Source organism: Miniopterus schreibersii, assembly GCF_964146895.1.
Source record: "Miniopterus schreibersii genome assembly, chromosome: 5".
In the NCBI taxonomy this organism is placed as follows: domain Eukaryota; kingdom Metazoa; phylum Chordata; class Mammalia; order Chiroptera; family Miniopteridae; genus Miniopterus; species Miniopterus schreibersii.
Window position 1 is genome coordinate 51,262,312 of NC_138106.1, and position 23,563 is coordinate 51,285,874.

The 23,563-nt window shown below is 40.3% G+C and overlaps 1 protein-coding gene across 2 annotated transcripts in view; it reads left to right on the forward strand.

Annotated features, from left to right (window-relative positions):
- The first annotated feature begins 325 nt into the window (after positions 1-325).
- LSAMP (limbic system associated membrane protein) overlaps positions 326-23,563 on the forward strand; it is a 1,857,927-nt gene continuing 1,834,689 nt past the window's right edge. For both annotated transcript variants that reach the window (XM_081137699.1, XM_081137701.1), the window contains exon 1: positions 326-723. The gene's annotated coding sequence lies outside the window, so the exon portion shown is untranslated. The remainder of the gene's footprint in view (positions 724-23,563) is intronic.

A 23,563-nucleotide genomic window follows, 5' to 3' on the forward strand; every position in this document is an offset into this window, starting at 1 on the left:
GGAGCCTTTCCATCGAGTCCTTGGGGAAAGAAGGAAATTTCAGAGAGAAGGAGCCATGGGGTAATGGACGAAATGTGGATAGTAAGTTCCAAGCGCTTCCTAGTGAAAGAGACATAATCGGGACCTACGGGATAACAAGGTCGTGTCAAGGACTCCGGAGGGCAGGAATTTCACCTGTGCCTGCGGAGAGCGGCCCGCAGCCTCGGAGGCCCGCGCAGGCCGGCGCAGGGCCGCGGCGACGCCGGGCTGCGCGCACTAGATGGCAGCAGCGGTCCCGCGGGCTCGGCTCGCGCGCCTATAAAACGCCGCTTGTTTAAGTACAGGCGCATTTAGTTGGAGCTGCGGGGGAGCGAGGGAGACGAGGCTCGGAAGGAGGACCGCAGGAGAGCTCGCGGGAGACGGGGCTCGCTGTGTTTACACCAGGCGCAGGCTCGGGGCGCCCTCCGCGGCGCGTGGCTCGCGCTCTTGCGGCGGAGAGCGAGGCTGTTCCGGGGCCGGCCGTCGTGCGGCAGGAGGCTGGTCTGTCCAGGGTGCCGGAGCCCCGAGAGCCCCGAGGGAAACCGAGGGCAGCGAGCGGCGCGATTTTCTGGAGCGAGCGCGAGTGGAAGAGGCGAGAGAGCCCGAGCGCGTGAGGGAGCATCCTGCGCGGCGGAGACATGAGGACCTACTGGCTGCACAGCGTCTGGGTGCTGGGCTTCTTCCTGTCCCTCTTCTCGCTGCAAGGTACGGGGGGGGGGGGGAGTTCCCTGGCCCCTGGCGCCCCCCCTTCCCGCCGCGGGGCTCTGGGGTGGGCGGTGGAGTCCGGAGCGCTCGGAAGGTGGACCGACCCGGCTTATTGACAAGTCCTGCGGTGCGCTCCCCGCGCGGCCGGCTCTGCGCCCCGGCAGGTCCCGAGGCGGGGGGAGCGCGCCGACAGACTTGCTGCAATGTCGCTGTGGGGGGAGATTGTGCGTGTGTGTGCGTGTGTGTGTGTGTGCGTGTGCGTGTGTGTGGCCGGGGGTAGGGGCTGGCGGAGGAGCTGGGGTCGCTCCTCTGTAAACTCCGAGCGGCCGCCGTGGTGCTCGCTGTCCCCGCATCCCCGGTGCTGATGCCACCGCATTCCTGCTCTTTCACTGAAGTTTAGCAGGAGGTTGGGCATCAGCTTGGCACCTGGTACTTGTATCTCTATGCAAAATAACCCCTACAGATTGTGCCCGAGGCGGGTGAGAAATGAATTGTCTCGGTGAATAGCTCCGCCGCCTAGGAATGGTCCGTGGGCTTCATGCTCCGAGGGCTCAATAGCTATTGCTGGGTGTTTACTTGGAAGGGGTGTTAGGTCTCTGTGTTTGGGGAGGCTGTGAAATGAATCCACGGAGGTTAAAAATGAAAACACATACACAGGGTGTGCGTTTCACTTACACGCTGGCATCCAGAGCCCACATAGATGTTGAACACACCTACGAAACACAAAGTAATTCTAACGTAACGATGTGTTATCTTTTTAACCCCGTCTCACACGTCCCACCCTTGAGAGCAGCCCTGCACAATTAGCTGTAGAGAGTCTGTGCAGCGTTGCTCCACTCCCGAAGGTTCCGCGACACCTCATGTCCGTGGCATTCTGCCATCGTCAGGACCTGCACCCTCTCACATTCCTCACGCTGCTGCACAGGCCAGGCTGTTCACTTACACACACATGTGCATGTGAAGGCACACACACACACACACACACACACAGTCCCCCTCATGAACACACTGGCATGAAATGACCAGGCTGGCAATCCTACTCCTGATTTTCTTCTGACAGCTGGTTGCTAATGTTACATGTGTGGGTTTCATTTTTCATGGCTGGGGGATATTTCGTGTAGCTATGGAACCCTCTTGCCAAATGAAAAGAGCGTAGACTCGCTGGCTGTTTGCCGATCGAAGCGTTGCAAGCGAGTGAAGACTGTGTCAAAGTTACGTTGTGAAATGAGCTTAGGGGAGCAGCTAGAACTCACCCACAATGACAAGTTAGGGGTCCTAAAAACTTCCTCATCCGAAAACTCCCCGACCCAGTCCTCCACCATCTAAACTGTGGGGTCTTGTAATACACCATTTCTCCACTGTGCTTGCCTGCATGAAAAATAGAGTCCCAAACCAGCTTTGGCTTTTAATATTTTATTCCGTCACATTTTTATTTTATTTTTCCTCCAGAGCTCTCAGGACTTTCCCTGTGATTTCAGATATTGCTGCAATTCAGCTTTTTCATACAGAGACATTAACTGAGACTGTGCTATGCCAGCAGTGGAGGTTAATTCCTTTTCTTCCTATACCATTTAACTCTAGGAACTTAACTCTTTAGATAAAATGCTAAGAAGGAAGTCACTAATAAATGCTCCTCTTAAGTTTGAATAAAACTGGCATATTCATTACACAGTCGTGGGACCACATGAGTGAAGGGCAAGTCAGAGCGTCGGGCTGATGTTAGTAGCACATCTAAAGGATGGGGAAGGATGGAGCCCCAAACCAGGCATTTATATTTCAGAAAATTTCTTGCTTAAAAAAAAATAAAGCTCTGCTCTCTTTTTAGTAATCCCCATACTATAGTGGCAGTTCTCTGAAACTGAGTATCTGGTATGATTTGGGCAAAACAGGTAGCCTTTCTTCCTGGACAGTATTGTTCTTTCCAATCAGGAGTTTCAAAGATTTGCTCTCTAGAGTTCAGTGAAATTATGGGACGTGGATCCAGTTCTCAGGGTTTGTGTGGCACAGACCAGGCAGCAATAGCTTTGAGTCATGGGGTAGCAGGAGAGGGCGGTGTGGCCTGATAAGGCTGGAAAACAGGGGGGTCACTCACAAACAGTTGCTATGCACTGTCTCCTGCCGTCATCCTGGCAATTCTGGGACTGGCTGCCTTGCCACACGCTCTCTCACACACGCACATCACTCAGTGTCAGAGTGTGTGGCCCTTTGGAATCAGCCCTATCCCTTGAGGACTGTCTCCCTCCTGAAGCACAGTTGCTTCTGCACAGATGAATGCTGTTCTTGGTGTTCATTTTCAATTAGGCTCCATTAGTTCAAAAAATGTTTAATGCAAGTGTTTGGGGCTGCGTGGATGGATATTTACAGAGTCCCTCTGTTGGGCCTTGTGAGACAGAGGCTGTACAGTCGGTCAAACTTTGTGGCCATGATCAAGTCAGCCATACATCGCCGTGCTCTCGGTAATAATTACGTTTGTTTGTTGGTGATGATGTAAGGATTGGTTGCACTTTTTATCCAAATGCCCTAGAGTACTTTGCTACAGTTGATTATACTCATCCATGCAACATCTTGGTCGTGTTGGTGGAGGCAGCTTCTAACTGAGCAATGAGGAAACGGTGAGAAGGTTACATAGTTAAGGGCACAGCTGGGTTTTATCTGTGATGTCCTGGTAAGTGTACTAATCACAGCTCTGTTGATAAAAGCATATAAGGTTCTCAGAAGGAAGTTTTTACACTCTTATCATCACATTCGCTTGTAACCCTGAGCAAGCCAAGAGAAATGAGTTCAGTCGGACTTTTTTAGAGGTAGAAGGAAGCAAGGAAACATAAGCAACAGCAGCAAACACTCCTCAGAACTCTCCGTTTGTGCTTGGTTTAGTTTGAGGCCTGTGTTCCATTGGCTGAGACCTGGCTGGGTCTCCTTGGCAGCTGGCATCTGCCTTTTTTTCTCATGCCCCAGAGCCAGAGGACAGCTACTGCTTTCCACGGAGGTTGGCTCCATTCTCTCCTTTTGGCATTGGTAGCTGTGTGTACTTTGGAGACTGCAGAAGAGATGGACTCCACTTGCCCCCCCCCATTTCTGGTTTATCTGGGCATGAAGGTCGTCTGGGCTTCTGCCTGCAGCCGGATTTGGGCTGCTGAGTGGCCAGGGAAGAGCGGGGTTACACTGTGTGAGAGGCAGCAGGACCAGCCCCTGAGGGGAGCCCCGCAGCAGCTGCTCATTGAGGGAGCAGCAGAAAAGCCTAGGAAGTGAGCATGCTATCCCACTGTGTGAGGCGCCCTTTAAACAACATCTTTCAAGAGCTCTGCCTAAATTGCCCACGGGAATACTCTCCACAAACTGTTCCACTGCAGATGCTTTGGGGAAACCTCTCCTGTGGTACTTGACAGCTCCCTCTGACAGGAACTAAGGGCAAGACCCTTCAGGAAATACCTTTTTTGAGTCCGAGTTGCATGTTGTTTTAAAACGAGGTAGTAGCAAGTCATGAGAGAGGAAAGATAGAAAGTTTCTAATTTTATCCAAGTAACTTCAAAAGAGTCTCTAAATTCTGATTTTCTGCTAGGTAGGAATGTTGACGTTTTCATCGTCAGCACCATAAATAATCTAGCACAGGTTCAATGAGCAGGGACTGCAGTGAGGTCCGTCTGTGTGAGATACAGGAGAAGCATAGCTCTTTTTTTCTAAGACACTTGCATTTCAAGGAAATGTCTGGCATCACTTATTTAAAAATAATACTGTCATTAACATTCTGAGGAACCTAGACTTTGCCCCCTCTACTGAGTGTGGTGTTCTCTCTAGATTTTATAGGTGGTTGAACAGACCTTGTCACAAGCTTTCAGTGATGATTATTAATTTAATGCAAAACCCCAGCTCACATTACCATGATGGCTACTGAAAAATGTATATAATATTTTTGTGGGAGTTCTTTACATGACACTTATTAACCTAGAAAGGCACAGTACAACCTAGAAGAAAAGCAACTGACCAGAAGGCCTTAGGATTTATCTTATTTTATTTGATAACCATCTACATGTCAATCAAGAAGACTATAATTCATTTTACAGAATTGTGGTCACATCCCAAAGCCAACCATGTCTTCTAGGGTAACGATGCTTGTACTGTGAAGATCTTGTTTATCATATTTCCCCACCTAGGACATTTTCTTCACTGTATTCCTGTCTATCCTGCTTGACATACTTGAAATAAATTTTTTAAAATATTTCCCTCACATGACTCTTCCCTTCCTCCCATTCCCCCACCACCACCCAGATTCCCTGGTATTCTCTATCTTTCTTTACTATTTAAACACATCAGTGTGGCAAAGAGAAACCGCACTCAGTTGGACACTAAGGTTGGGAAGGTGGTCGAGTGAAAAGAATACTGACATACATATTAGAAAACCTAGATACTGATTTTGAATTTGCTAATAATTTCCTGATAAAATGTCCACCATAACCTCATATAAGTCTCCATGTCCTCATTTGCTGCACTGGGGATAATGCTGCCCATCAGATGCCATTTACATGCTTTCAAAGTTGTAAGTCTTTAAGCAAGTGCATTATTTGTTTTGCCAGAGACGATAAAGAGTTAAATTAAAAGGGTTATCTGGCCGCTTGCCACTGACTGAACAGAATTTGCCAGTGTTCATAGCTATGTCTTTCTCCCTGCCTCTCTCTCTCTTTCTTTCTTTCTTTCTTTCTTTCTTTCTTTCTTTCTTTCTTTCTTTCTTTCTTTCTTTCTTTCTTTCTTTCTTTCTTTCTTTCTTTCTTTCTTTCTTTCTTTCTTTCTTTCTTTCTTTCTTTCTTTCTTTCTTTCTTTCTTTCTTTCTTTCTTTCTTTCTTTCTTTCTTTCTTCTCTCTCTCTCTCTCTCTCTCTCTCTCTCTCTCTCTCTCTCTCTCTCTCTCTCTCTTTCTTTCTTTCTTTCTTCTTTCTTTCTCTTTCTCTTCCTTCTCTCTCCCCCCCCCGCCCCGGACTTGGGTGAGAGCCACACTGAGCTCCCTGTGCTAATTTAAAGCTGAAGGGAGATACCAGCACTGATACGCGGTTGCATAAACTGCTTCTGCCTTCTTCTCACTGTGCTCAAGGGGCTTAAGCCAAAACACAAAACAAAGCAAAAAAACAAACAAAATAAAACAAAGAACATAAAATAATATTGAAGGAAAGTGTGTCCATGTTTAATGCCATGCTAACCACCCTTTGTTTGTCTCTTTCTCATAAGCCTACAACCTAATATTTTAGCTTGCAGTACTGAGGAATTGCTGAAGGAAGGAGAAATGTTAAGGGATCTAGATTCCAATTAACTTTGCTACTGTGGCTGTGTAACTCTGGGTGAATCACGGTTGTTTAGTAAATGAAAGTGAGAATCTCCAAGATTAATGAATCTTGCTGAGGGTGTCAGCAGACCAGAACTCTGCTGCTCAAATAACCTCCATCCTTTCTCTTCTGTGTTTCTCCTTTCTTATTTCAGTGTGAAAAAAAGGAAGTTATGCGGGAAAATATGCTGGTATAATTAGTATTTGTCTCCCATTGACATATCAATGATATTAAGGGGTTTTCTATAGGCAGCATTTTTAAGGCCATTTTTATACATTTTTTTCAAGTGCATGATTAGGTACATTTAAACCAACAATATGACTTAGTTTTTAAGTTGAATGAATACTAAATGTTTTATGAAGAAGCAAGACAAATTTATTTACTGCCTTCCCTGATTCAGGAACATACTCCTTTTTCTCGCCTTGAAAAGGCAAATGTGTACTCCCAGGGGAGTCATCCCCTCCTGTCATCTCTCCTTCCTCCAAACTGGCAGCCCCAGAGGCTGTATCCTACTCCTAGGAGAGGTGACAGGTGACTTTATCTCCTAAGGAGAGAGTGGCAAGCTGCTGGGAGGAAACCAGATTAGCTGTCCCTAAGAAATTCTCAGAGGGCTGCTGGCTGGGTCAGCTTGGTCTAGGCCGCCCGCAACCAGGCCTTCTTTCCACTGGGGACATTCTGTCTGAACAGCAATGAGGAGAAACTGTGACTTCTGCCTCACGTAGCAGAGATAAGACTAATTCCACTGGCTTGACCCACACCTGTGCTGGCATATCAGATGCAGGCTTGAAACTGCTCCTAGTAACAGCGATGGTTTTGTTACTGAAATTTTAATTTCCTATCTTTCCCATTAGGCAATCATGTGGTTTGAGCAGAGGAGGAAGGGGAAGAGTGGGCATTCTGTGGGCTTAAAGTTATTTTTATTTGTATGATGTGTGCAGCATGATGAATGGGTAGTTATGTCAGCTGGTTCGGGTAAAAACAAGGTGCAGGGCACAGGAAAGTGGGTGGATATGCAAGAAACAGCCGATATCCCCTCCCTCCCTTTCTTTCATAAATATTTATTAAGTCTAAGCAAGCACTCTTACAAACCTTATAGTGGAGGAGACAGACACTTAGAAGGTAAGTTAATTAACATTGTAATGAAATATAATGAAGGAGATTTTAGGGTACCAGGAGAATATATTTTAGGGAGATTTAGCTTAGTTTGGGGAGCCAGGGAGGGCTTTCCTTAAGGACCTGACATGTAATTGTATTTGAATGACGAATGGGAGTTAGCTCTGTGGAGAGAGGGGTAGAGAGAGCTTTTGCAGCAAAAAGGAATCTTGCTGAGGTCTTGAGGAACGAAGGAGACAAACATATACTAGGAGGGGAAGGAAAAGAAGGGGAAGCTGACAGGAGGCAACCTGGATGGGTGAACTGAGCCTCACCCGAGGGCCCTGAGGAGCACTGCAGGGAGGTGGGCTTCAGTCCAAGGGGCAGAAACGAAGGGCCGCATGGAAGGGCTTGATAGGAGGAAAGTGCCGCATGAGGCGTGAGTTTTTAAGGGAGGCTCTGGCTGCAGTGTGGGAAAGGGAATCAAGGGCTGGAGAAGCCAGTTCAGAGGCTTTTATTAGAGAAGACCCAAGATCCTGGTGGTTTGGACTGAGGCTGTGGCACTGGGAGAGAGACCAAGTGCAGAGAGGAGCCCTCAGGGCTTGGTTGCTTGAGGCTCTCTGGCTTGTCAGTGTGTAAACATCCAGCGTTTTAGGCCTGGGATGCAAAGCTGACAATTAAAATGGCCCTGCTTGTGTATCACCTACCACCTACCCGTTACCAACAACCTTGTGAGGTCATATACTGTTATTTCCACTCTACAGCTGAGGAAAGGAACTTAAAGCAAGTAAAACTGGGCTTGACTCAGAAGCCTGGGCTTCCCTCTCTGAATCTAGGTCTTTACACTGAGTTACTCTAAGTTGTGGTGTAAAGGGAATGACTCATGGAATTAAAAAAATCATTTTTGACTCACCATTTATGTGGCCTTGGGCAAGTTACTCTCTCTGAAAAAAATCTCTAAGGTATCTTTGAGCTCAAAAAATTAGACAAGTCTGTGATTTTATTCTGACTGGGAAGAAGTCTAGTCTTAATTAGCGAAACGACTGACTTTGCTATTTTTAAAGAATGCAGTTTTATTACATTCAGGTACATATGGAAGAAACTAATTCTCAACAAAGTCTTTTCAAGGAGAGGGTCTTGCTGACCTAATTTTCTGGCTAGATTAAAGAAGAACCAAACTCTTTTGTAATCGGCAGTAACACCATTTATTTACAATTTAGTCACTAAAATCATAGCACCAGCTCATTTTTTGGGTACATATTATACTATATTTTTATAAAAACTTATGCCAATGGACATTTGAGCTTACTTCAGTGTGTATTTATTGAGGAGCTAGTATTCTTAAAAAGTAATTTCCTAAAGAGTAATAGACGATATATGATAAAGTATAAAGCAGAATGAATGAGAAAATAAGTTTGAGAAACCAGAGGATGGGAATGTATCATTGACATGCCGTTAGGCCTGATATTGAAGGATAGGGGCATTTATGAGGGTAACGAAAAAGATGGATACTTCCATTGGGGAAAATAAAGGAACAGAAAAAAAAAAAAATGTTCATTCTGTGTTTAGGTTGTAGTAAAGACTCCAGTATGAGTGGAGTTAAGGGTTCATGTTAGAAAGTATTGACGAAGAAGTCTGGAGACTCAGGGTGACCCTTGGATGCCTTGCTGAGCCATTTGTACTGGATCCTGAAAGAAATAAAGGACCATTGATTGGTCCAGGAAGGAAGTGACATAAAGGAAATGTTGCTTCTGGAAGACTAATTTGATGCTATTTGCATACGTAATACAGAGTCAAATTCAATCCTTGCCTTTGTTTACTGCGAATTCCAAGCTATTTAGTTCTTTCTGTATAAAATCTATAATATATGAGGCAAAGTTGTAAGTTTTCTAAAGCCAATAGGGTCCTATGATGTATGAATAGCTCTATCATGTCATCGTCCAAAGACACATACACACAGATGTGTGTGTGTCCTGTAGGATGACTTCGACATATGGGATCTATGTAAGACTCAGGCATGTATGTTAGTACTAAGGCAATAAGGAGTTGTGTGTGTGATGTATAGTATGTGATATATGGTGCGTAGGTACTGTGAGGATAGCTTTTCCTAGATTGCTGGGTTTCTGATGTAGACCATCTGTTTAGTTCTGTTCTTGTATAATATATGGTGAGAAAATATTGTTAAATAAACCTTGGCAACACGAAAGGAACTTTGAAGTACTTCCCATTTTATTCCGAAGCAAAGTTTGCTTTTATATTTAGAGTGAGTAAAGCTACAGTTTTCCCTGATACGGCTTAAAGAATCATTTATATTTTTAAAAGCCTCTCATTACAAATTAATGAGTTCATTATAGAAAAATGAGAAAACACAGAAAAGCACAGGAACAAAATGAAAAATTAATTGTATGCTCAATACTAGAGAAACCTCTATTAACTGGGTTTTTTTTTTATACCATTCCAGGCTCCCTCCCACCCCCACGCATATATATTCATAAGTTACAAAATTAGGATCATGGTTTACATGTGCCTTGTGATTTACTCTTTTCTTTTAGTAGCATATCATGAGATATTTTTCTTTATTAAATATTCACCTATAACATATTCATTAATGGTTGCGTAGTATCCCATACCATAATTTATTCATTAATGCCCTATTGAATATATAATTTTAGGTGAGTGGTTTTGTTTTTGTTTTTGTAGTGAGAAGATATGACATCCACAATTAATTTGCTTTTGCTTCGTGACCATAGTAGTTTTTAGCAATCTGAGAAAACTGACTAGCGCATTAACTCAGTGTTCTGTCATGTTTTGGAAACCATGTTGGTTTAGCTCCAGCAGCTTATGTTTGGTTGCTTGTTCAGTGATACAATTTTTTTTATTTTTAAAGATTTTATTGATTTCTGAGAGAGGAAGGGAGAGAGAGAGATAGAAACATCAATGATGATCCTGCCCGGGCATGGCTCAGTGGTTGAGCGTTGACCTAGGATCCAGGCGATTGGGGTTCGATTCCCAGTCAGGGCACATGCCCGGGTTGCAGGCTGCAGCCGATCAATGACTATCTCCTCATTGATGTTTCTATCTCTCTCTCCCTCTCCTTTCCCCTCTCTGAAATCAATAAAGATATATTTAAAAAAAGAGAAACATCAATGATGAGAGAGTCATAGGTTGATGCTCAGCAGCTGAGCCACATGGCAGGGCTCAATGATACATTCTTGTTAATAGATCCCATGATCTCATGATAAGCACCTATGTGCTCACAATGATTTAACACTATGAAGTGCCTTCCCATACATTAACTTGTTTGGACGCTGAGGATACTCTGTGGGGAAGAAAGAGAACTAAGAATGTTGAGCACCTGCAAGGTGAGCATTGCGCTAAAATATCTAGTCCAGAGCCTGGGAACCTAGTGAATTTCCTTGAATCCTTACTTTTTTTTTTTTTGGTTTAGGGATTAGTAAACCCTTTTGAAGGACAAGGAAACTGAGACTTTAGAAGGTTCAAAAATTAAGATAAGATAAAATGCTTGTCAATAACATGGCAAGCCACGATCTTCTCCTCCCCGGCCCAGTGCTCTTTCCTCTCCACAGCGCCACCTCTGGTGGGGATGGAGCATCATTTCATGGTTTTCACTGGGATTTGACTTCGTTGTGAAAGGGCTTTTCACCAGGCTCCGCTTAGAAAACGCGTGGTAGGGAAATCTCTCTGGCAAATCTCAAATTGTCTAGAATGCGGCAGTTTAAAAGCATATCTACATTGATCTACAATTTCAAGGTTCCACCTTTGAGTTACTTTTAGAGTTTGTACCTGGATGCCATCCAGCCAGGATGACTCACCTACATTTGGATTGTCAATTTGTTTCCAAAGATCACATGTATCTAGCATCCTTTGATCTTATCGTCCTTTTAAATTTGAAACAGGTAACGACCTTGAGATACACAGAGGCAAAAGATGTAGTTTCCTGGCTTTTCCCTTATTACCTTGGGTATGCTCTCTCATTCCTGTGGTCTGGTGGTTTGCACGATTCTCCACCTGGCCCCTTTCCTTTGCTACAGTTAAATGCTTATATTAGGCTCTATAGATAGCCTTGCACGCTACTCCTTAGTTTCTATTTTTGGACACCTATAATGTCTAAGCTGTACTTGAAGTACCACATTTTGTGCCCTTTCTTATTTTGTTTATTTTTAAACTATTTATATTTTGTATGCATTTATTTTTATTTTTCCTCTGCCTTTTAATATCTCCTGTACTTCAGCAGTTGGTAATAAAGGATTTTTCAAGCTCACTTTTTTTCTTCCTTTTTTCTTCCTGGACCTACATTTGTTCCAGGCTTTAAAATGTTTCTAAAAAGCTTTAAGACAGCTTGTGGGTTATTTATTTTTATTTGTAGTTTTTCTTTACTAATGATGTCATTTTTTCACTGTTTCCTTTTCTAAAATTAAATAACAGTGTGATTGATTTCTTTGGATTTCCCTCTACCGCTAGGATGTGGGATTGAGTTTTGTTATATATGGCTCAGCCTCATCTGATTTCTTTGTATAAAGAGTCCTTCTCTCCCACTCCGCCCCCTCCTTCCTATTTATTCTAGAACTACCTGTCATAGGGAGCAATTATATGGCCTATGAAACACACACAAGCATATACATCTGCGTGCACACAGATGTGCACACATGGACATATTTAATCCTGTTTTTTTCTTCTAATTTGCATTAAATAATCAAAAAGCCTTATTGTTAATATCTGGTTTTAGTTTTAATTTTCCACATTAGTTTCATTGTCATAATTAGATGGATTATTGTATCTCTCAGTTGTAACATTTTAATTCTAAGTATAGAATTCCCAGCTATAAGCACCCAATAAAATTAATATGGCCATGTTTTTAACACTAGTATACTTTACCTGTTTATTATTTCAAATCCTATATCTCTTTTCATTAGTTCTTCTCTTTCCTCAAGCACTCATGGGTATTTTCAGAAAGTCACTACTATTACTGTGGCTACTATTGTTTTCTGTTCTAAGTGATTGCTACAGACTCATATCTGGGCTCATAGCAATTGGTTTCCTAACTTTGCACACAGTGACCCTTAAGGTCCTTCACTAACCCACAGGTCAGTCTCACGTCAGGGAGAAACTGAATATTGAGGTTCGAGTTTCGGCGGCCCTGCCACACGTGTTATTTAGAGAAGTGGGTTAATATCACCTAGACCATTTCATCATGCGAAGGAATTGGAGAAGAGTATAATTAGATTTTCCAATGCTCAGCATTTTTAGTGCATTTCAAATATAGCCAAGCTTTTGCCTATATTCTTTCTAAAGTGATCATATACATTGAAAGCAAGGGAAATTTTAATTTATAATACATAATAGAGTAATTTCAAAGAACCCACCAGTTGGTAAGGTGAACTTAATCATCACTAAAGAGTGGTATCTAAAGCATATGAGGGTAAACTGTAAAACTCCTAGGAGAAAACAGGTAGTAAATCTTGGATATTTCTCATAGCAGTATTTTTTTCTGATGTATCTTCCCAGGCAAGGGAAACAAAAGGAAAAGAAATAAATGAGACAATAGCAAACTATCAACAAAACAAAAAGACAGTCTACTGAGTGGGAGAACGTATTAGCCAATAATCCATCTGATAAGGGGTTAATATAAAAAATTCATAAAGAATTTGTACAACTCAAAACCAAAAAAACTCAAACAATCCAATTAAAATGTGGGAGAAGACTTGAATAGATACACTGGAAAGAGGACACACAGATGGCCAATACATATATGAAAAGATGCTCAATGTCACTAATCATAAGAGAAATGCAAATTAAAACCACAATGAGATATCATCTCACACTTGTCAGAATGACTATCATCAAATAATCAGTAATGAAATAATGGAGTTACCTCAAAAAAATTAAAAATGCAACTGCTTATGACCTAGCAATCCCACATCTTGAAGTATATCTGAAGAAACACAAAACACAAATTTGAAAGAATATATGCACCCCTATGTTCATTGCAGGATTATTTACAATAGCCAAAATATGGAAGCAGCCCAAGTACCCATCACTAGATGAGTGGATTAAAAAATGGTGATACATATATACAATAGAATACTACTTGGCCATAAAAAAGAATAGAATCTTACCATTAGCAACAGCATGGATGACCTAGAGAGTATTCAAGAATCAGTTTCATTTTTGTACACCAATAGTGAACTATTAGAAAGGGAAACTAAGAAAACAATCCCATTTACAATTGCTTAAAAAAATACGTAGGAATCGATTTAACCAAGGATGAAGAAAACCTATACTCAAAAAATTATAAGACAATGAAGAAAAAAATTGAAGATACAAATAAGTAGAAGCATATACCATGTTCATGGATGGAAAGAATTAACATCATTAATATGTCCATACTACCCAAAGCAATCTATAGATTCAATGCAATTCCTATCAAGATAGCAAAAACAGAACAAATATTCCAAAAATTTATATGGAACCACAAAAGACACTGAATAGCCACAGCAATCTTGAGAAAGAAGAACAAAATTGGAGGAATCATGCTACCTGATATCAAACTGTACTAAAAGGCTATAGTAATCAAAGCAGCATGATACTGGCCTAAAAACAAACATATATATCAATGGGGCAGAATAGAAAGCCCAGAAATAAACACATGTCTTTATACTCAATAGTTGACAAAGGAGAGAAAAACATACAATGGAATAAAGATAGTCTATTCAATAGATGGGGTTAGGAAAATTGGACACATATATGGAAATAATGAAATTAGACCTCACTTTCTTACACCACACATCAGAATAAACTCAAACTGGATTAAATAATTAAATGTTAGACTTGAATCTGTAAAAATCCTACAAGAAAACATAGGCAGTAAAACCTCTGACTTTTCTTGTAGCAATATTTTTTCTGATGTATCTCCTCTGGTAAGGGAAAGAAAAGAAAACATAAACAAATGGACTGCATCAAACTAAAAAACCTTTGCACAGCAAAGGAAAGCATCAACAAAATGAAAAGACAACCTACTAAATGGGAGAACATATTCATTGATACATCTGATATGAGGTTAATATCCAAAATTTACAAAGAACTTATAAAACTCAATACCAATAAAATAATCCAATTAAAAAGTGAGCAATGGACCTACCTAGACCCTTCTCCAAAGAGGACATGCAGATGGCCAATAGACATATGGAAAGATGCTTAATGTCACTACTCATCATAGAAATGCATATTAAACCACAATGAGATATCACCTTACAACTGTCAGAATTGCTATCATCAATAAATCAACAAACAACAAGTGTTGGCAAGGATGTGGAGAAAAGGGAATCCTTGTACACTGCTGGTGGGAATGCAGATTGGTGCAGCCACTATGGAAAACATTATGGAGTTAACTCAAAAAATTAAAAATGGAGCTGCCTTTTGACCCAGCAATTCCACTTCTGGGAATATATCCAAAGAAACCCAAGACACTAATTCGAAAGAATATATGCACTCTTATGTTCATTGTAGCATTACTTACAATGGCCAATATTTGGAAACAGCCCAAGTGCCCATCAGTAGATGAGTGGATAAAAAAGCTGTGGTACATTTACACCATGGAATACTACTTGGCCTTAGAAACAAAGGAAATCTTACCCTTTTTGCATTATAGATGGACCTGGAGAGTATTATGCTAAGTGAAATAATCCAGTCAGAGAAAGAAAAGTACCATATGATTTCACTCCTATGTGGAATTTAATGAACAAATTGAACTAAAAAGCAAATTAGAGAGAGACTCATAGATAGCAGGCTGACAGCTTTCTGGGGGGCGGGGGTGGGTGCTGGGAGGCTGGGTAGAGCAGAGTGGAGGGATTGAGCAAAAAAGAGAAAAAACTCATGGACATGGACAATAGTGTGTTAATTGTTTGGGGGAGGTGGAGGAAGATATAGGGGGGATAAATGGTGATGGAAAGAAACTTGACTTCGGGTGGTGAACACACAATACAAAGTATAGATGATGTGTTGTGAAATTGTGCACCTGAAACTTGGATAATTTTGTTAACCAGTGTCATCCCAATAAATGTAATAAAAAGGAAATAAAAAAGAAATAGGCAAAATACCTTCTACTCCCATTTGAGCTTTGTTTTGTGATTAGAGCAAATGTTGTCTTGCTCTTTCAATATTCTATTTTCAATTTTTCAAAAAAGTTCACTTTTTTATTATAGTGCTCTTCCTTCCCAAATGAGGAGGCGTTGTTCAATGGCTATACATTTTTAGTTATGTGAGATGTGTAAGTTCTAGATTGCTCCTATACAACATAGTGCCTATAGTTAACAATACTGTATTATGGTCTTAAAAAGTGTATTAAGAGAGTAGATCTTGTCTGGCCGGCATAGCTTAGCAGTTGAGCATTGATTTATAATCAAGGAGACTGAGGTTCGATTCCCAGTCAGGGCACATGCCCAGGCTTTGGGCTCTATCTCCAGTAAGGAGCGTGCAGGAGGCAGCCCATCATTGACTTTCTCATCATTGATGTTTCTATCTCTCTTTCCCTCTGCCTTCCTCTCTCTGAAATCAATAAATATATATTAAAAAAAAAAAGAAGGTAGATCTTATGTTAAGTATTCTTACCACATAGCAAAACGACCAAACAAAAACAAAAAACAACAAAGAAGCATGAGGAAACTTTTGGAGGTAATAGATGTGTTTATTATCTTGATTATATTGGGGCCTTACGTGTAGGCATAAGTCTGAACTCATCACATTGCACATGTTAAATATGTGGAGTTATTTGCATGTCAGTTTTTCTTCAATAAAGCTTTTAAAAAACAGCAAAACAAATGTGCTTTGCTCCCCAAACTGCCAACAACTTCCAAGCACCTAGAAAACTCAAGCATGAGTTTATGGAGCTGGATCAGAAAGCATTTCATTCACATCAAAATTATAGCTTTTATCCCCAACAGTGCTGCCCCCCAACTCCTCATCCTTGTACTTAGGTTTATTCAGGTTTTGCAAACTGAATCTTTCTTCTTTTAGTGGTAAATATCTTCCTATGTGACTTCAGTTACTCATGCAAATAGGCCCCCCTAGAAGTTCTATTATAGAGCATCAGGCATCCATTTCTAGAAAACAGTAATACAATTGGGTATTTCAAAAAATGATGTCTGATATAAAATGAGAGCTCAGATTTTGTCTTTTCATAGATGAGAGGAGATAGTGCAATTTTCTATATTATCTTTGGTATCTATTTAGAAATTCATTCTCTGTCCTCATGTGAGAACAGGGTTAGAAATGGTCTCACCACGTTGGCCTCTTAAAACCAGCATAGAATTCTAATAGCACAAGACCAGTCTATGTGGGATACTGTTGCTGGGAATGCATAACAGATTGTGGACAGAGGCTTCATGATATCTGCAAGTCATGAGGGCTGAGCTCCAGTGAAGGACTCTGCAAAGTGGGGCTGCACCATTTTATAGTAATAATAAAAATAAAATAACAACAACAATAAGATACTTAGTAATTTAAACTTCTTCATTTAATTTTAAGTATTATTTGATTAATACAGGTGAAGAAAATGAGGTATAGAGAATTTTGTTGTCTAATGTAACACAGCTAAAGAAGTAGCAGAGCTGGGCTTGGAACCTAGGGAGTGTGGCTCTGGAGTCAACATTTTTTTTTTTTTAATATATCTTTATTGATTTCAGAGAGAGGAAAGGAGAGGCAGAGAGAGAGAAATATCAATGATGAGAGAGTCATTGATCGTCTGCCTCCTGCACGCCCCTGACAGGGGATCGAGCCCACAACCTGAGCATGTGCCCTGATCAGGAATCGAACCCCGATCGCCTGGATCCCAGGTCGACGCTCAACCGCTGAGCCACGCCCGGCCGGGCCGGCATCAACACTTTTAACTATTATGCTACAGTGCTTCAGAATAAAGAATAGTATCTACATGGGAATACTTCTGTAGAGAAATAAGGATTACCAAGCCATCTTTATAAGAATTCCCACACACGTAATCGTTATCTACTAATGAGGATTCCAAAAGACCTTCGCTTCAGACTTTCTGGATATTTATTCATGCCCCTAAATGGCTTTTGTGTACTAGGTTATCAACACAGCTGCTCTGGTGGTGACTCTGGTTTACCTGAGCTTCCTTAAAGTCTTCTGCAGAGATGGGTGGGAGAGAGTGATGGAGATAATGACAGTGATGGTAGTGATGGCTGGGATGCTGCTGAAGTTGGTGCAGTGTCATTGTATAGCCCCCACCAGGCAAGGCAGGCAACCTTTACAGAACAGAGCTCTGGAGCTTTGTAATACAAGGAGTCAGCTTTTAACACCAACAGCCAGAGCAGAAAGAATATTTGACATAGTGTGTGTGTGTGTGTGTGTGTGTGTGTGTGTGTGAGAGAGAGAGAGAGAGAGAGAGAATATAAATATATATAATTTTTTGAGTAAATAGGGTAAGTCTTCCAGGCTGCATTCAGCCCAGCAAATATTCTGGAGCCAAGAAATTGTCTAAAAATGTCCATTTATAATAAAAAAGCATTTTAGATGACATTTGTGAAACACCTATCCCCTTTTTTTGTGTATGCCATATTGCAGGGGGCAATGGCAAAATACACTTTTCTTGGACAGTGTTTAGTTCAGGTTAAATTAGATATATGATTTGTTTTAAGATGTAAAATTTTCAGAAGTGGAAAGGAGTGCATGAAGTTGAAAACTTGGATATTAATGCCAGAATTATGTCATATGTAAAATAAGGCTACTACTATTACTGCCTCACAGGGTTGTTATGAATATTAAATGAGATGCACCATTTAAAAAGCTGTGGTGCGTGGTATAAATGCAGGCACTCATTGTCATTAAATACAGGCATCCTTTTGGTACAACATTCATTTAACAGCATATTCCTTTTCAAATTTGCAATTTGTGGTCCTTTATTTTGAAGAATGTTGCTAACAAGAATTCCTCTCCATCAGTCCAACTAAAGAGGCTGATGTGTAACCTTTCCCTGCTTTCCAAAATATAGATGTGCTTGGTTGTTTACAGTCCTGCCAGTGTTGATTCAATTCTGCTTCTTAGATTCCGCGTTTCCCCAGGCCGCTCCTTTAAAAGGCTTCCCTTTCCTAGATCCTTGTAAACAAGACTTGCCTGTCAGTGTTTTTTCCCAGCAACCCACACCTCTGCCACTGTGTATGAAGTTCAGGTTCAGTGGATTTTTGAAGGCTGACTTCCCCCTCCTGGCTTATGTAGGTCCCTCTCCACCTCACTGTGTAGCTGCTGCACGGGAACTGCTCTCATTCTAGCTACATGTCCTCCCCGGCAGAACTGTGTGGCTGGGGGCATCACTTCCAGGCCGGTGCCCCTGCCTTGCATACAAAGTACCTACAAACTGGAGCAGTCCGAAAGTAGCCACCATGTGGAATAAGTGAACTCCACGATACTTGGAAGGCCAAGTTGTGCTTGATAGTAGAAAGATGCCTTTTTCTTTTGGCTGAAATTCATTTTTTGGCAACAGCTTTTGATAGATTTTCTGCTGGGGACTTGGCTGGCTGCTTCCTCTCATGCTAGGGTGAAATTCTATTTATCCCTCAGGTAAATCTTTAATAATGATGCCTTATTCTCCAGCCAGGCTCCAGGACTGTGGCCCACAAATATATTTTTTCCCCTTTGCATCACATCCCTTCTCCTCTTCAAATGAGTTTTCACCTTACCGTTCATTTCACAAAGAGGACTTGATTTACCAGTAAGCAAACTTTTCTACCTTTGGACAGATTATTGTATGCAAGTAGTATTTTTGACAATTTTGAAAGTGAGAAATACTCCCTTGTTAGCTGAGCAGTTGTTCCTAGATACTATTGTATCTATTTCAGTATTGCACCAGACATATTCCTACTCAGATAGAACTTTTAAAGGGTGCTAATTGATTATATATGACCAGTATTTGAAAATATAGGGTGAAATATGTTTAGGAGAAACTGAGAAGCTCTACAGTTATAGTTCTCAAAGTGTGGTCCCTGGACCAGCTGCAAAAGCATCATCATCTGGGAACCTATTATGGATGCAAATTATCAGGCTCTAATAATAATAATAAAATCAGAAACTCAGGAGGAAAGTACTAATAGTCCCTTTTATCTGGTTTAACAATCCTTCAAGGTGATCGTGATGAAGACAAAAGTTGAGAATCACTGACTGCCCTTTGGATTGAGACACAATGAGACCTTCATGGCAGTGATGCAAAATAGAGTGCCCAATGAGAGATTTTATACACCTGCTAGAAAATGTGAAAGCAACTCCGTGTGCAACAGTCTTTTACTTTTTTAATTGCACAGTCCAGATATTGGAAGATATCCATCAGATAGGAGTGATGCATTTTCATCCACCAGACAATCTGAGATTAAAGTAACACTAGTTGCTATAATCACTTCACCCCCAATAAAATATACCACAGGTTGAATACAACAGGAGTATGTGTCTCATAGTCCAAGGGAGTTTCAGGTCAACAGGCAGCTCCTGATCCTCACAGTCACTCAAGACCCAGGCTGCTGATATTTCTGGAAGCCTTAGCATGCAACTCAAAAGTTTGCCATAGGGGTTGTATCTGTCCATACAAAATAAGAATGAACAAGCAAGGAGCTATTTCATGGTGAATCTTGGAAGTGCTGTGTATCACTTCTGATCACATTGCATCAAATGGAACTAAATCACAAGGTTACTCCTCAATGCAGTGAGCACTGGGAAATCTGTGTTCCAGGAAGAGTAAAGGCAGTCTGGTAAATAGCAGTCTTGGTCACAAAGTGTCTGTTTGCTATTTATCTTCTTTGATGTTCTCATTAGAGAACTTTATTTTCAAGTTATAGTCATATAAGAAGTCTGGGCAAAATTGTTCTCATTCTGTTACCCCCATGATTGTGCAAGTGACTTAGTGGCTCTGGTGTTCTCATATAGAAGTACAGTGGTGACTATACAAAGCAGGACATGCACCGCCGTGTTGGTAGTTGACTTTCCATACTTCTGTAATTTGGATCCTTGGTCCCTGATACCTGAACATTAAATTGAATTGATATATATCATATCTTAAAACTTATTTCCAGGTGTCACCTTAGACCTGGAAACTCACTTCTAGGTATCAGGGATAAAATACTCATAAACCTCAAATTTTATGAACTATAAACATTGGAATAAGAATTAGGAGATTTGGAGAGCTTTGTGTTCATTGAAAAAGTACCTGGCTTTTCAAGTAGGAATTTCATTCTTTGTACAATAGTGGGGTGAAACTAGATGATTCTAATTGTCCCTTTCAGTGCAAAAATGCTATAGTATTTTATTTTCTGAGCCTGAAATTATTTGTCAACAAACATTTACTGAGAGCCAACTATGTCCAAGACATTTCACTAAGTGCTAGGCCAAAGAGTGGACCAAATCTCTGCTCTCAGGGAGATCATGGTTTCTTTGTGAAGGAGGTAAATACATTAGCAGATAAGTATTAAGCAGCGTAGCACTTAAACTGACTTATGTATTTGAAGCACTGATTCAGTAAAATAGAAATATCAGGATATTGAAGCAATTGATGATGTCCATTAGTGAAAATCCTGGCATTACTTTTGTTTTTGTCTGTATTTCAAATATCCTTTGCTTACTGAAAGTGATTCATTTGTATAAGTCACTAGTGTGTGTAAGATAGAAATCCAATGTTCTTTTTCTCAGAACACCAGTATATTAAATAATTTTTCCACAAATTCTAGTCTTATTAAAAAACAAATCAACCCTGAGCTAACTTAAACGGCGCTCAGCTACTCTGTTTAGGTTAATTTTAACTGGCTACATGAGAAAAGAAAATTTAGAAGAAAACCTAATAGGATTTATAGAGATTCATACTATATTAGATTTTTCTGTTTTATATGGATGTTGATATGTTCTCAGTAGAAATTTATAACTGCAATAGAAAACTGAATGACTATTGATTATTTTTTAGTTACCCAAACTAATTGACACATAAAACTTTGTAAATCCTTTTTGATGAGGATGGGTATAAATTAAAAACTAATTAAAGCAGAGGCTTATAAAGGCACCATCTCCAATTCAATGGGTTATACATTTTTGTTGTATATTAGGAATATAACCCTTGGTCTTCCATCCAAAGCTCCTGCCAAACAAACAAATCCTGGACATAAAAATCATTTCAATTTCTAAAAGCCAATTCATATATGTTGTCTTTTTTAAAAGTAAGTAGAATTATTTTAACAAAATAATATTAAATAAAATTAACTCAAGGAAAAGTGCCTTGCAGGGACAACAGGACTGATTAGTCTGTTATCTGTAATCTCCATGCTTACTGTTAATAAGCCTTTTATCTTTGAAGACACCGGATATCTGGTATCTGAGCACCAACACCTATTAGTTACAGTGGTTTCCTTTTACCTTTCTAAACAATCTGATAGATAAACCTCCAGGAATCCTTCAAAATTGGGCCCTTAATTGACCAAATGAGTGGCTGTCTCTCTTTTTCAATCTAAATTGAAAAGTGCACTCCTGTGAAATAAGACAATGTACAGTGGAAAAGATATTCCAGCTGCGGCTCCACTGGTAACCATCAGTGTGGACTCATCTCTCCCCAGTTCACTCCCCAAAGGGCTACCAAAGTAACTTTTCTAAACCTCCCATCCGTCTATTTCACCTTCTTTTGAAACATTCCTGAGTAGATGGAAGGATGAAGTCAGCACAGCAGGGCACCCTGCCCTCTTCCAGACTCTTTCCTCCACACTTTCTTACACCCCTTAGATTACAGCAGGAATGAGGGCCTTCCATTCCATTGCCATCCCCTGCTCCAGAACTTCAGTCTTGAACTCCTTGTTTCCCATGTTTTGGTGGCTAATTTATTTAGTCTTCAAAACCTACCTCAATACTACAGCTGGCCTCCACGTAGCCTCCAAGGCCAGCCAGCAGCTCCACGCGTTCCTGCGGTAAACATTCACTGAGCTGCTGCTGGATGCCAGGGAACCATCTGCACGTTGGTAGTGCGCGTTTCTTTGTGCAGCTCACCATAAAAGGCAGGGAGACAGATGACAATAAGCAGGTAAGCAAATGAGTAACGTAATTTCAGATAGAAATAGATACAAGGAAGAAAATCAAACAGGGTGATGAGCGTTCCTCTTGGACTCTGCCTGTTCTGCCAGACGCCACCCTGAGCTCTCCGGGAGCACAGCAGCCACGTGCTGCTGGTGTTAGTCTCCGCATCTTCCTGCCCCATTTCCAATGTGGTGACCAGCGCATTGGCCACACTGAATACACCTGGATGAATGAATGAATGAATGACTAAATGGTTAATATCTTCAATTTTTATGCTCTAATTTTTCATTCAGAAAATGAAGGGATTGAAGAAATGAGTACTGAGGCCCAACCACCTCTGGGATTTTAGAAGTAGCTATTCTACATTGTCTGATGTGTTACTCATTTATAATTTTCAAAGGAGCTGATTATCTTGACAATTACTGCACAGAGTTCTAAGTCAGAACTAAAGTTTACATGATTTTTAAAATACTTTTAAAAAATGATGGCAGCTGAAAAGATATAATAAGATGATATTTTCTGGAATATAACTGAGTTATCTCCCCAGATTCCCTGGTAGTGCCTATTGTCATTTGAAACTTATTTGTGGAAAGTTTTTGAATGCTTTAGGACTAATTTTTTCAAATACTGAATTAACTAGAAATTACAATTCATATTCAGTGGCAATATTAAAAACCTTAACATATTTTAAATTAAAATGATTTTATTCACTTTAAAACCAAATTCAATTAAAATGAAGTAACTGGGTAATGTTACTTGTATAAAGATTCATTAAATCATATTCTTTCATTGAAATACTTTATACATGTTGAATACAAAGTGAAAAACAGAAGGAAAGAGATAAGAAAATGACAGGAGAATTAATTAACTGAAATCAGAAAAATATATGAAAAATATTTGTATAAAATCAACATAATAGACAAATATCTGGAAATTTTAATAAAAAATAGAAAGCAAAATTTGCAGCATTAGGAATGATCAAGGGGCTCTAACTTTTGAGAAGAAGGATATTAAAAACTAAGTAATATTTGCTTTGTAAAATCCATTTGGATATATTTGAAATCATAATAAATTAGATGAGTTTCTTAGGAAATTGTAATGATCAAAATTCACTTTAGGATTAATTGAGAAATACTGAAAAAATATAAATTAAAATGCCCAAGAATTCTCTCTTAAAATATTCTTGCTGTAGGTGGTTTTAGAAGCAGCATACACAAAAATGCTCAGGTGAAGTTGATTCTCACAGTAACTTTTTAAAAGCACAGAAAATAAAATTATGGGTAAAAGAAATACATACTGTTGTGGAGTGATATAGTCATGATAATAAAACTTTATAAAATAGCAAAATAATTTTTACAAAGATACAAAAATT